The sequence below is a fragment of the Trachypithecus francoisi genome, unplaced genomic scaffold, assembly GCF_009764315.1.
Source record: "Trachypithecus francoisi isolate TF-2019V2 unplaced genomic scaffold, Tfra_2.0 Lachesis_group0, whole genome shotgun sequence".
NCBI classification, from domain to species: Eukaryota; Metazoa; Chordata; class Mammalia; order Primates; family Cercopithecidae; genus Trachypithecus; species Trachypithecus francoisi.
Window position 1 is genome coordinate 93,829,555 of NW_022681453.1, and position 12,849 is coordinate 93,842,403.

Here is a 12,849-nt window from a genome sequence, read left to right on the forward strand (position 1 = left end):
CTATTTTTCTAATCCTACTGTGTCCGATTTTAAACATTGGCTATTTGCTATGTTACTACTAAAAACAGAAAAACTTAAAAAAAAATCACACTATAATGCTAATTAAATAAACAAGATGGCAGCTGCTTTTCTGTACATGCCTATACTGAATGCACAATAATGAAAACTCTCATCTTATTTGTTTTGTGACCAGTATTTGAATTTCATTATCAAATTTTAAAATAAATGTATTTAAAATTTTTTCTATGTAATATTTTCTTCATTGATGTGATTTAACTACAAAAAATAATTGATCATCTAAATTATTTTTCTCATGGAATTTATCTTTCATTGTGTTTAAAAATAGTCTGCTTATTCATCAGAATCAAGTGGGTTTTTTTTTTTACAAATAATAGTTTGTGTTTAGTTAGATTACAGTAGAAACTTTTTAAAAAAATGCACTCAATGAAATAAAAAGTCAAAGTGAGAAAGAAAACCAAACTTTTACAAAAAAGTGTTCCTGCATATAAGAATCAGTTCAAAATTTTAAGAAAATTTTAAGAAAATATATTAATAATATTTTAAATATATTTAATATGTTTTAAGAAAATTTTAAGAAAATATATTTAATATATTTACCTGACATCACCACTAGTGAATAATAGAAGAAACATTTAGCATAATACAGTTTTTAATAAGCATTTGCTATAAATTTAGATAAAATTATTTCAAATAGAAATAGGACAAGAAAAAATCCATTATTTATATATTTACTATGAACCAAGGATGATGTTACCAAGCAAGGTATATCCATAATTTAATTAATTGTTATTAGTTAGGTATAAGATTTTTCAATGTAATATAAGATCATACAGAGACTTAGAAAAGTGAGTTACTTGAAAAACTAGGAAATTGAATGTGAAGATATATTCAAACCCAGTTTCCATCTCACTACAATATATTTTCTACAGTCAAATTAAAAATACTAAGATTAAATTAGTCTGATATTTTACCTGCACTTAACCGTCATAGCTCTTAAAATTTACTTATGATAAATCACATAACTATACAGATGAATACATACATGAGGTTCTATATAAACTGAGTTAAATGCACATACACATAAAATGTAAAGATGATTATTACGTATATTTTTAGGTACTTTTATAAAATAGAGCACATTCAAAGGTTTTATTGTTGTTGTTGTTGTTGCTGCTGCTGCTGGTATTCTTGTTCTTGTGTTAAGATTACTATGTATGCAATGAAAGTAAATTCTGATTTTATTTGTGGTTGAAATCACTGACCTTTAAAATCTACCTCCTTTTCCACTTTATCCTATTCTGTTTTTCTCTTGTTAGTAAAACACATGTGAATAACAATACAAGGTGGAGGTAGGTTGCTTACCTACCTATGCTTATCTTTGGCAGAAAAGATAATGTCTTACTAATATTCTCCCCAAAATGATATGTGCTGCAACATGTATCTATTTTATGTTTTTTTTTTTTTTTTTTTTTGAGACGGAGTCTCGCTCTGTCACCCAGGCTGGAGTGCAGTGGCTGGATCTCAGCTCACTGCAAGCGCTCTGCCTCCCGGGTTCACGCCATTCTCCTGCCTCAGCCTCCCGAGCAGCTGGGACTACAGGCGCCCACCACCTCGCCCAGCTAGTTTTTTGTATTTTTTAGTAGAGACGGGGTTTCACCGTGTTAGCCAGGATGGTCTCGATCTCCTGACCTCGTGATCCACCCGTCTCGGCCTTGAAATTAGAATATTTATTTTAGGAAAAAATAAATTGCTTCTTCATACTGTATATTGTAATAGAATTGTTTTAGTCCAAAAGAAATTTAAGTCAGCAACATATTGAACTGTAATTAAAGATTTATGGTTCCATTAAAATGTAATGTTGTAGTTAATGCCTAATAATAAAACACTTCATAAAAGTTCACTGTTATACACAAAGGAGAATATAAATGATAAGTTCTCCCAAATATTTACTGGGCTTATGATTCCATAGCAAATATTAACACTTGAATTTTTAATAATATATCAGACTGTTTTTAGATTTCATTAGGGAATTATGTTTTTTTTTTGCATATATTTATAGAAAATATTATGTATATCCATAGATAACTGGATACCTTTTGAAAATATTACGATGCTTTTTTTTTTCCAGGATGACGCATTGGAATCAGTGTTAGCATTTCTCTCCCATGTGGAAAGACAAAAGCGTGTATAGAGAGTCATATTGTATAACTTTTTTCCCAAGAAGTAACGCAGGAATTTAACAGGAAAATGCAAATAAATCACAGATCCTTTGAAAGAAGCAGCAGGCTGCAACCTACATCATGAACCTGGTGGAAACTGTAAGTCCCTTGATTGGGGAACATAAGACCTTCACCAGGTAACCTGGCAATCCAGCTCACTGTGGAAGGCCTCAACCCTGCTCAATGCTGGAACTGATACAGAGAGCAGTGAGAAATATAAAAGTAGGAGAAGCATCAGGAAGATCCCTGCACACATTCCCAGTCTCCAGTGTGGATTGAGGAAAGCCATTCCTGATTCTACTCACCGGGGAACTTGTGGAAGTCCCCAAACTAACTCAGGCAGCAGTTGCAGGTTGAAATAAACTCCCAACTAAAATGTAAAATACAATCTTCAGTGAGGACAAACTCACTTGGCCAGAACTGGGGGGCAAGTGGGAAGTGGGCTGCAGCCATGGCACGGGAGCTGGGTACCCAGGCTTTGCAGGGAAGAGGAAGGGTATGGCCTGAAAGCCACACTTTCTGTCTCTAAAGGAAAGGCTTCTTGCCTGGGACACTTTTGAGTTCTGAGCGTTGATGGCTTGGCTTGGAATTCAGCTAGCTGCCGTTAGTGAACACTGTAGGTGAGAGTCCTGCCTTGTCAAGCGCATGGGAGCTGGGTGAAGCTTACCATCACCTGATACTCCCCACTCCCTACATGAACTCTTCTGTGCAGCAGATGCAGCTACATTCCTTCCTGGAACATTACCCCAGTGGCCAGAGAACCACTGCCAACTCCCATAAGGGTCTCACGTACCCATATGTGAAGAGCCAGAGTACGGACCTGCCTGACCCAGGCTTCACCTGGATTTGTCCTTTCACCCACTCTCATAGCTTAATATAAAGGATAGAAACTTCTGAGAGAAATCAGAGTACATCCCTGGGTAATAGAAGGCAAACACAAATCACACTGCTTCTATGGCAGCTGGTGCTCTTTTGCAAGCATCAACTCTTGGCTAGAGACCAATGAACATAGTCTAATACAGCATCTACAGGTAGAATAAATGCAGTCAGGAAGGAGAAAACTTGTGCATGACCTCAGCTATCATTGCCTGCATCACCCTAGCTAACCAGAAGGTCTTGAGTCTGTCCACATGGCAAGTTCATTACTACTACAACTAACATCTGAGAAAGCCAACACAGTATGGCTATTTACAACCAAAGAATCTCACAGAGTCTATGTCACTCCCCTGCCACCCCCATCAGAACCGGTCACATTACTGGATACCTTGCAGACATTCCCCAGTACCAGCCTGGAGGGTCAGCCCCACTGAGAGGCTAAACCTCAAGGAGCAGTAGCATCCATAGTAGTCTGGTTCTCAGGGATTGTTTCTCCTAAGGGAAGGGGGGATGAGACACATCAAGTGAACAACCTATAGAACAAAATAATCTGAATGGTAGGCCGTGAGTTTCAGATCTTTCCACTGACAGGAAGTTTATTTCAGCACAGGCAAAGCTGCAGTGCTGGGCTTAAGCAGGGAAAGTCTGCAGCTCTACCCCAGCAGACATGTAGCTCTGGTGCTTGTGAAGAGTCTTGAAGAAAGGAACTTCTTTACCCTGATGTTAACCATTGCAGATACAACTTGGACTTCTTCCATGGAAGTTCAGAATGGGTGCACCTATAGACAGCCTTTCTAGACCACTTTATTGTTTCTGGAAAGACACTCCACCCACAAGTGAAACACCCTCCAGGTTCAGGCATGCATGAGAGGTAGAGTTACGGTTCCTTTCTATTTGGAACATCAACATTCCTGCGGATGAAAAGAGGATACTATCTGATCCAATTAGCTGGAACACTGGGTCAAGAATGTATCCAGGAGGTGGATCACTTTCCAGCTGACCTGGCAGGGGAGCTAGGGTGGCTCCCACCCTTCCCCGTGATAAGACCTCAGTGCATTTCACTGAGAGCTCCCTCAGCCACCTCTGTCAAGGCTGGGACCTTGGCTCAGCATTGGCCTTTGCATTTACCCACCTGCTTTAGTCACAACTAGTTTCTACACAGGGACATCCTCCCTGAACTATTCAACACAGTAAACAAAATACTGGGGAAAAAAATACATAAATTTAAAAAGTGAACACAACAGGGGAACAAAGTAAGCTTCAAGAGATCTCTGTCATTTCAACTTCATAGGAAACAGTGAACTTGCTCACATACCAAGCACATAGCAACTACAACCATAATCTGAAAAAGCTATCATACAGAATATTTACTCCTGAAAGCCATATTTAGGCATAATACACTATCAACATTAAAGTCATATTCTTAAGAGAGAAAAAGATATAATTTTTTAAAAAGTCAAATAGAAAATAAATTCAAGAATAATTAGAAAGAATAATCTACCCAAATGAGAATGAACCACAAATATAATTCTAGTAATACAATAAAAGAGGATTCTACAACTCCCCCAAAAGATCACACGAACTCTCCAGCAATGGGTCCAAATCAAGATGAAATCTTTGAAATAACAGATGAAGAACTCAAAAGGTTGATTGTTAAGCTAGTCAAGGAGATACCAGAGAAAGGTGAAAAACAATATAAAGAAATTTAAGAAAAAATTCAGGATATGAATAAAATATTTTCAAAAGAGATAGATACTGTAAGGGAAGGACCGTCAGAACATCTGAAAATAAGAGACAAATTTAGGGAATTATAACAAGTAGTCAAAATTTTTAACAATGGATTAGAACAAGTAGAAAAAAGAATTTCACAGTTTGAAGACCAGGATTTTAAATTAACCTAATCAGACAATAAATAAATAAATAAATAAATAGAATAAGTCTCCCAGAAATATGGGATTATGTAAAACGGCCAAAACCTAAAAATAATTGGTGTTTCTGATGGAGAAAAGAAAGCAAAAATTCAGAAAACTTATTTGAGGAAAAAACAAAAATAAAATTATCTGGTCTTGCTAGTGATTTAGATATTTTATACACAGGAAACTCAAAGAATTCCTGAGAGATTCACCACAAAAACGACTGCACCAAGGCATATAGTCATCAGGCTATTTAAAATTAAACCTGAAGTAAGCAATTCTGTGAGCAGGGAGATAAAAGCACAAGGTAACATACAAAAGAAAACCTATGAGAATAACAGCAGACTTCTCACCAGAAATCTTGTAAGCCAGAAGGAATTGGAGTTAGGTCTTTAGCCTCCATAAATAAAATAATGTTAGCCAAGAATTTTGTATCCAGCAAAACAAAGTTCTATAAATTTAGGAGAAATCAAGTCATTTTCAGAAAAACAAATGCTAAAAGAACTTGTCATTATCACACTAGCTCTACAAAAAATTCTAAAAGGAGTTCAGAATCCTGAAACATAAGGTTTATATGCACCAGAATAGGACCTTTTGAAAGCATAAAACTCACAGGGTTGACAAAATAATAACAAAATGAGGAAAACAAGTATGTAAGTAACAATTAGCATGATAACTAAAAACATACCTCACATCTCAATATTAACCTTGACTGTAAATGGCCTAAATGCTCCCCTTAAAAGACACATAATAGCAGAATAAATGAAAAAATCCGAAACCCAGTATGAGTTGTCTTCAAGAGACATGTATAGCATGTAAGGATTTACATGAACTCATGGTGAAGGGGTGGAAAAAGATATTTCATGCAAATGGAAACCAAAAGCATGCAGGGTAGCTATTCTTACTGCTGACAAAACAGACTTAAAAGCAACAGAAAAAAAAAAAGACAGAGAAGATCATTGTATAATGATAAATGAACCAATGCAACAAGAAGATATTACAATCCTAAATTTATATGCACCTAAGGCTGGAGCTCCTAGATTCATAGAACATTTAGTACCAGACCTCAGAAAACAGATATAAACTCAATAGTGGTGGGAAACTTCAAGACTTCACTGACACCACTAGACAGATCATGGATACAGAAACTCAACAAAGAAACAATGGACTTAAACTACACTCTAAAACAAATGGAGGCCAGGGGCAGTAGCTCATGCCTGTAATTCCAGAGCTTTGGGAGGCCAAGGCAGGCCACTCACTTGAGGCCAAGAGTTTAAGTCCAGCCTGCCCAACATGGTAAATCCTGTCTCTACTAAAAATACAACAATTACTTGGGCATGGTGGCACATACCTGTAATCCTGGCTACTCAGGAAACTGATGCAGGAGAATCACTTGAACCCAGGAAGAGGAGGTTGCAGTGAGTTGAAATCATGCTACCTCACTTCTGCCTAGGTGACAGAGTAAGACTCTGTCTCAATAATAATAATAATAAATAAATAAAACAAATGGACCTAACAGATACGTACAGAACATTCTATCCAGAAAGTGCAGAATATACATTCTTCTCATAAGTACGTGAGATATTCTCCAAAAGAGACCATATGATAGGTCAGAAACAAGTCTCAATAAAATTTAAAATATTGAAATCATATCAAGTATCTTCTCAGACTACAGTGAAATAAAACTAGAAGTCAACTACAAAAGGAACCTTCAAAACTATACAAATATATGAAAATTAAACAATCTGCTTTTGAATCATTTGGGGTTAACAATGTAATCAAGTTGGAAATTTAAATATCCTTGAAATGAATAATAATAGAGACACAAATTATCAAAACCTCTGGGTTATAGGAAAAGCAGTGCTAAGAGGAAAGTTTATATCACTAAATGTTTACATCAAAAAGTCTGAAATATCCCAAATTGACCTCTTAATGTCACAAATCAAGGAACTAGAGAAACAAGGTCAAACTAAACACAAAGCTAACAGAAGAAAGGAAATAACAATGAACCTAGCAGAATGAAATGAAATTGAAACAACAAAAAAATACAAAACATCAATAAAAGAAGGTGATTCTTTGAAAAGATAAATGAAATTGATAGACCATTAGCTAGACTAAACAACAAAAGGGGAGAGAAAGCCAAATAAATTAAATTAGAAATGAAATTGGAGACATTTTAACTGACTCCAGAGATGCAAAAGATCATTCAAGACTACTACGAACTAGAAAATCTAGAGGAAATTGAAAAATTTCTGGAATCATACAATCCTCCTAGGTCAAATAAATAAAATAGAAACTCTGAACAGATCAATAACAAGCAGTGACAATAAATCAGCAATTTAAAAATTTCCCAAAACAACAAAAAAGTGCAGGGCAGGATGGATTCACAGCTGAATTCTACCAGCCATTCAAAGAAGAATTGGTGACCATCTTACCAAAACTATAGAGAGGCCGGGCGCGGTGGCTCAAGCCTGTAATCCCAGCACTTTGGGAGGCCGAGATGGGCGGATCACGAGGTCAGGAGATCAAGACCATCCTGGCTAACACGGTGAAACCCCGCCTCTACTAAAAATACAAAAACTAGCCGGGCGAGGTGGCGGCGCCTGTAGTCCCAGCTACTCGGGAGGCTGAGGCAGGAGAATGGCGTAAACCTGGGAGATGGAGCTTGCAGTGAGCTGAGATCCGGCCACTGCACTCCAGTCCAGGCGACAGAGCGAGACTCCGCCTCAAAAAAAAAAAAAAAAAAAAAAAAAAAAAAAAAAAAAAAACTATAGAGAAAGAGAGAATCCTCCCTAATTCATTACTTGAAACAAATATCCCCAATGAACTTAAATGCAAAAATCCTTAACAAAATACTAGTTAAGTAAATCAAATAGCTTATCAAAAAGATAATACAGCATGTTCAAGTGGGTTTCATGACAGAAATGCAGAGATGGTTTAACATAGGCAAGCCAATAAACATGATACATCATATAAATGGAATTAAAGACATAAAACAGTGCTGAAAGAAATCGTAAATGACACAAACAAATGGCACCAAATTCCATGCTCGTGGATTAGAAGAATTAATGTAATGAAAATCACCATATTGCCAAAAGCAAACTACAGGTTCAATGAAATTCCTATCAATCTACCAACATCATTTTTCACAGAATTGGAGAAAGTCCTAAAATTCCTATAGAACCAAAAAAAAAAAAAAAAAAAAAAAATTGCCCAAATAGTTCAGAGCAATTCTAAGCAAAAGGACCAAATTTGGAGGCATCATACTACTAGACTTCAAATTATACTAGAAGGCTACAGTTACCAAAACAACATGGTACTGGTATAAAAGTAGACACATAAACCAGTGGAACAGAATAGGACCCAGAGATAAAGCCAAATACCTACAACCAACCAATTGATTTTTGACAAAGTACTCAAAAACATAAGATAGGGGAAGGACACCTATTTTTAAAATGGGGTTCAGAAAACTGTCTAGCCACATGTATAAGAACAATACTTGATCCTTGTCTCTCAACATAGGCAAACATCAACTCAAGATAAATCAAATACTTAAATCTACAATTTGAAACTATAAAAATTCTAGGTTATTTATAAAGATAACCTGGGGAAATCTATTCTTGACACTGGCCTGGCAAAATAATTCATGACTTAGACCCCAAAAGCAAATTTAACAAAAACAAAAATAAATACATGGGTCCTAATTAAAATGCTAATTAATCAAAAAGTGAGCAAATGACACAGACAGACATTTTTCAAAAGAATATACACAAATGGTCAAAAACATATGAAAAAATATTCAACATCACATCATTAGGGAAGTGCAAATTAAAATCACAATGAGACAACACCTTGCTCCCACAAGAATGGCCATTATTTAAAAGTCAGAAAACTATAAATATTTGCATGGATATGGTGAAAACGGAACACTGACACACTGCTGGTAGGAATGTAAATTAGTCCAACCTCTATCAGGCAGTATGGAGTATTCTTATTTTATTTGAAACAGAGTCTTGCTGTTTCGCCCAGGCAGGAGTGCAGTGGCGGGATCTCTGCTCACTGTAACCTCTGCCTCCCGGGCTCAATAATTCTCCCGCCTCAGCCTCACGAGTAGCTGGGACTACAGGACCACATCTGGCTAATTTTTTGTATTTTTAGTAGAGACGGGGTTTCACCGTGTTGGCCAGGATGGTCTCGATCTCCTGACCTTGTAATCTGCCTGCCTAGGCCCCCAAAAGTGCTGGGATTACAGGCGTGAGCCGCCACACTTGGCCCAGTATGGAGTATTCTTAAAGAACTAAAACTAAATCTATTATTCAATCCAGCAATCCCACTACTAGGAGTCTACTCAATGCAAAAGAAATCATTGTATCAAAAAGACACCTGCATGTGTATGTTTATAGCATCCAGTTCACAGTTGCAAAGCTTTGAAACCAACCTAAGTGCTCATGAACCAGTGAGTGGATAAAGAAAATGTGGCATATAGACACAACTGAACACTACTCAGCCATAAAAAAAAGAATGAAATAATGTCTTTTGGAGCCATCTGGGTGGAGCTGCAGGCCATTATTCTAAGTGAAGTAACTCAGGGATGGCAAATCAAATACGGTAAGTTCTCAGTAATAAGTGGGAGCTAAGCTATGGGTACACAAAGGCATGCAACAGAGGGATATAATGGACTATGAAAACTCATAAGAGGGAGGGTGGGAGAGTGTGCAAGGGATAAAAATTTACATATTGGGTACAATGTACACTAATCTGGTGACAGATGCACTAAAATCTTGGATTTTGCCACTAAACAATTTATCCATATAACCAAAAGCTATTGAAATTAAAAAAAAAAAGAAAAAGAAAAAAGAAAAATATTGTGATGCTTTACTTGTTTTCTGTGAATTTTATTTCTTAAAATACTAATTCATTTCTGATCAGAAGAATATAGTATATTGATGTGCAATGCCCTTTCTCAGCTCCTAATGCATAAAAGTGGGAGAAATATTATAAATATAGCTAAATGAAAATGCATAGCCAGGTTGAAAAAAACAAGACTAAATGTATAAAGTGTTAAAGACCATGGGCCCTTAGCCCACAAGCATGTAATGATGACCGAGAATTTGGCTCCAGCATGATAATAGATAATACGTGCACCATGAGAGTTAGGAACAAAAGTCAGGCTCCCTGCTTTACTCTCAAACGTAATAGGCTGTCAAGCCCCCTATCTCAGCAAGAGGCTGGCAAAACTATTGGAGAACCATGTTCTTTAGAGGGTTGCCACTTTTAGCAAATAAGACCACCAAATCTAATGGAGCATGTTTAGAATTTTTAAAAATCCACTGTTTCGTAGAAATTCAAATTTAATTTGGCACTCTGTATTTTATCTGGCAACTGTACTCCTAAGGCAACAATTTAAAGTAACATATATTGCTTGAAGTAATGGAACTGCAAAAAGATGATGATAGTAACTGTGTCTCAATGTGAATCTTGCTAGTTACCGCCATGGAGTTGAAAGCCTCATATTTTATTAAATTAACAACGTTATAAAATATCCACAAAGGCCTCTAGTATAAAAAATTAGTAGGTCAGGGAACAGATACTAGAAAACTATTGGTTAGGAGACAAAGAAAGTAAATCAAAACATAGTTAAGAAAATAAGAATACATTTAAAAAAGAAACTCCTTTTCCTGTGATACAATATACTGAATTCCAAAATGCCAGAAAAAAAAAAAATAATGCTAAGAAAGTAAAACACAACTTGACAAGTAGTATGTAAGTTAAATCTAGATGGACATGATTTCATAAAATGGTCCAATGTCAGGTTTAAATTAAGTATGCTTGTGACACTCAAATAGATAACTAAAAAATAATTTAAAGAAAAAGGGCATTACAAAACAGAAGAGAAGGAAGTCAGAACTTATAACAATGAGGAAAGAATTTAAAATATTTGTCATGAAATATATTTTTTTTATTCGAAATAGAAGCACAATAGTTAGTAGAAACTTGATAACAAGTGAAGAAAGTCTTAGCATCCTGGAGGACGCTACTCAAGAAGTTGCCAAGAAGTTGCCACGAATGCACCAAAATGTTAAAATGTTAACATTGGCATAATGTTAAGATCAGCGTTACGAGGTTTAGAGATACCCAAATAGATATTTAAAAGAAGTTTCAGAAGAAGAAATTGAAGGGGTATCAGAGTGTAGTAGGCTGGTAGAAGGCAACCATGTTGCACTGTTAGTATCCTTCCTATAAGTAGTTGATTATTTTTGTCTGGCAGAAATATAGGCTAAAAGACTGGCCTCAGAGATATTCTTATTTCATAAAGAAATTCCCTGCTATGCTATTTTCTGACCCTGCCCCACCTGATAAAAGTTAGATCAGAGAGTAGTTATATCATTAACGTACAAGTAAAATGTAAAATGTCAACCATTTGGTCTACAAGATAAAAGAAGAAAAAAAAAAAACGAAAATAAAAAAATAATAATGTTAATGCACATCAGAAAACAAAAGTCAGGCCGGGCACGGTGGCTTACTCCTGTAATTACAGCACTTTGGGAGGCAGAGGAGGGCTGATCACCTGAGGTCAGGAGTTCAAGTCCAGCCTGGCCAACATGGCAAAACCCCATCTCTATTAAAAGTACAAAAATTATCTGAGTGTGGTGGGAACTGCCTGTAATCCCAGCTACTGGGGAGGCTGAGACATGAGAATAGCTTGAACCCGGGAGGTGGATGTTGCAGTGAGCCGAGATCCTTCCATTGCATTCCAGCCTGAGCTACAGAGTGAGACTATGCCTCAAAAAAAAAAAAAAAGAAAAGAAAAAAGAAAAAGAAAAGAAAAGAGAAGAAAAAAAAAGAAAGAAAAGAAAGAGAAAAAAGGAAACAAAAGTCAGCAAAACAATTACTTAATAATTAATGTAAACATTGTGAACAAAACTTTGCTGCTATATTTAAATACAAAATAAAACTATGTATCATTGTACTCCTGTAATATGTAAATATCACAGAAATTAGACAACAAAACAGATAAATGAAATCTCAGAAAAATATGTCAGAACTAGAGAAATAAATAAGCTATGTACTAGCTGACCCCTGAGAAGAATCATAAGAGAAAAATTAAATGATGTCAAAGGAAAAAGAATAATTACTTTGGGGCCGCACAAAGGATGCAATATGGAATATAAGAGAACTAAAAAGTTTTAAAAAGTAAATTTAAAAATATAAAATAATATGAAATTCAGGAAAACTTTCATTAAAAAGTACTGAAATCACCAATTGAAAGGACACGCTTGGTCTTAGAAAAAAGTCAATAGAATGATCAATATAGAAATAGCATAATGAAGCAATTGATTTAAAATCTTTTCAATAAATCCATTGGCTATAAAACAAAATATTATTCTACCTTTCAGTATAAAACAATAGACTGGCCTAACATTTTTCCGTCATTAACAGTAAACTCTGAAAAGGAATCTTTCAATGCCTACAAAGCTCCCAAGAAATGGAAGTATGCATCAGCAATCAGCAAACTGTCATTCAAATGTAAAAGTAACAAATCAATCTGTCAAGCACTTAAGAGCTCAAAGAAAGCCTTTTTCAAGAATCTTTCCTGAAAAAACTATTAGAAGATAAACTTCAAATAAGAAATGGTACAATGACAGTGAAAGACTTTGCAGAGGTATTAACTAAATTGCCTCATGTTTTGTGGTAGGCAGAATAATAACATGAGACACACTTGAAAACTCCTGTCCCTTTTGGTGTAGGCAGGCCTGAAGCTTGCTTCTAAGCATTATAATGTGGTAAAGTTTAGAAACATTACTCCTCTGCTTCTGTTC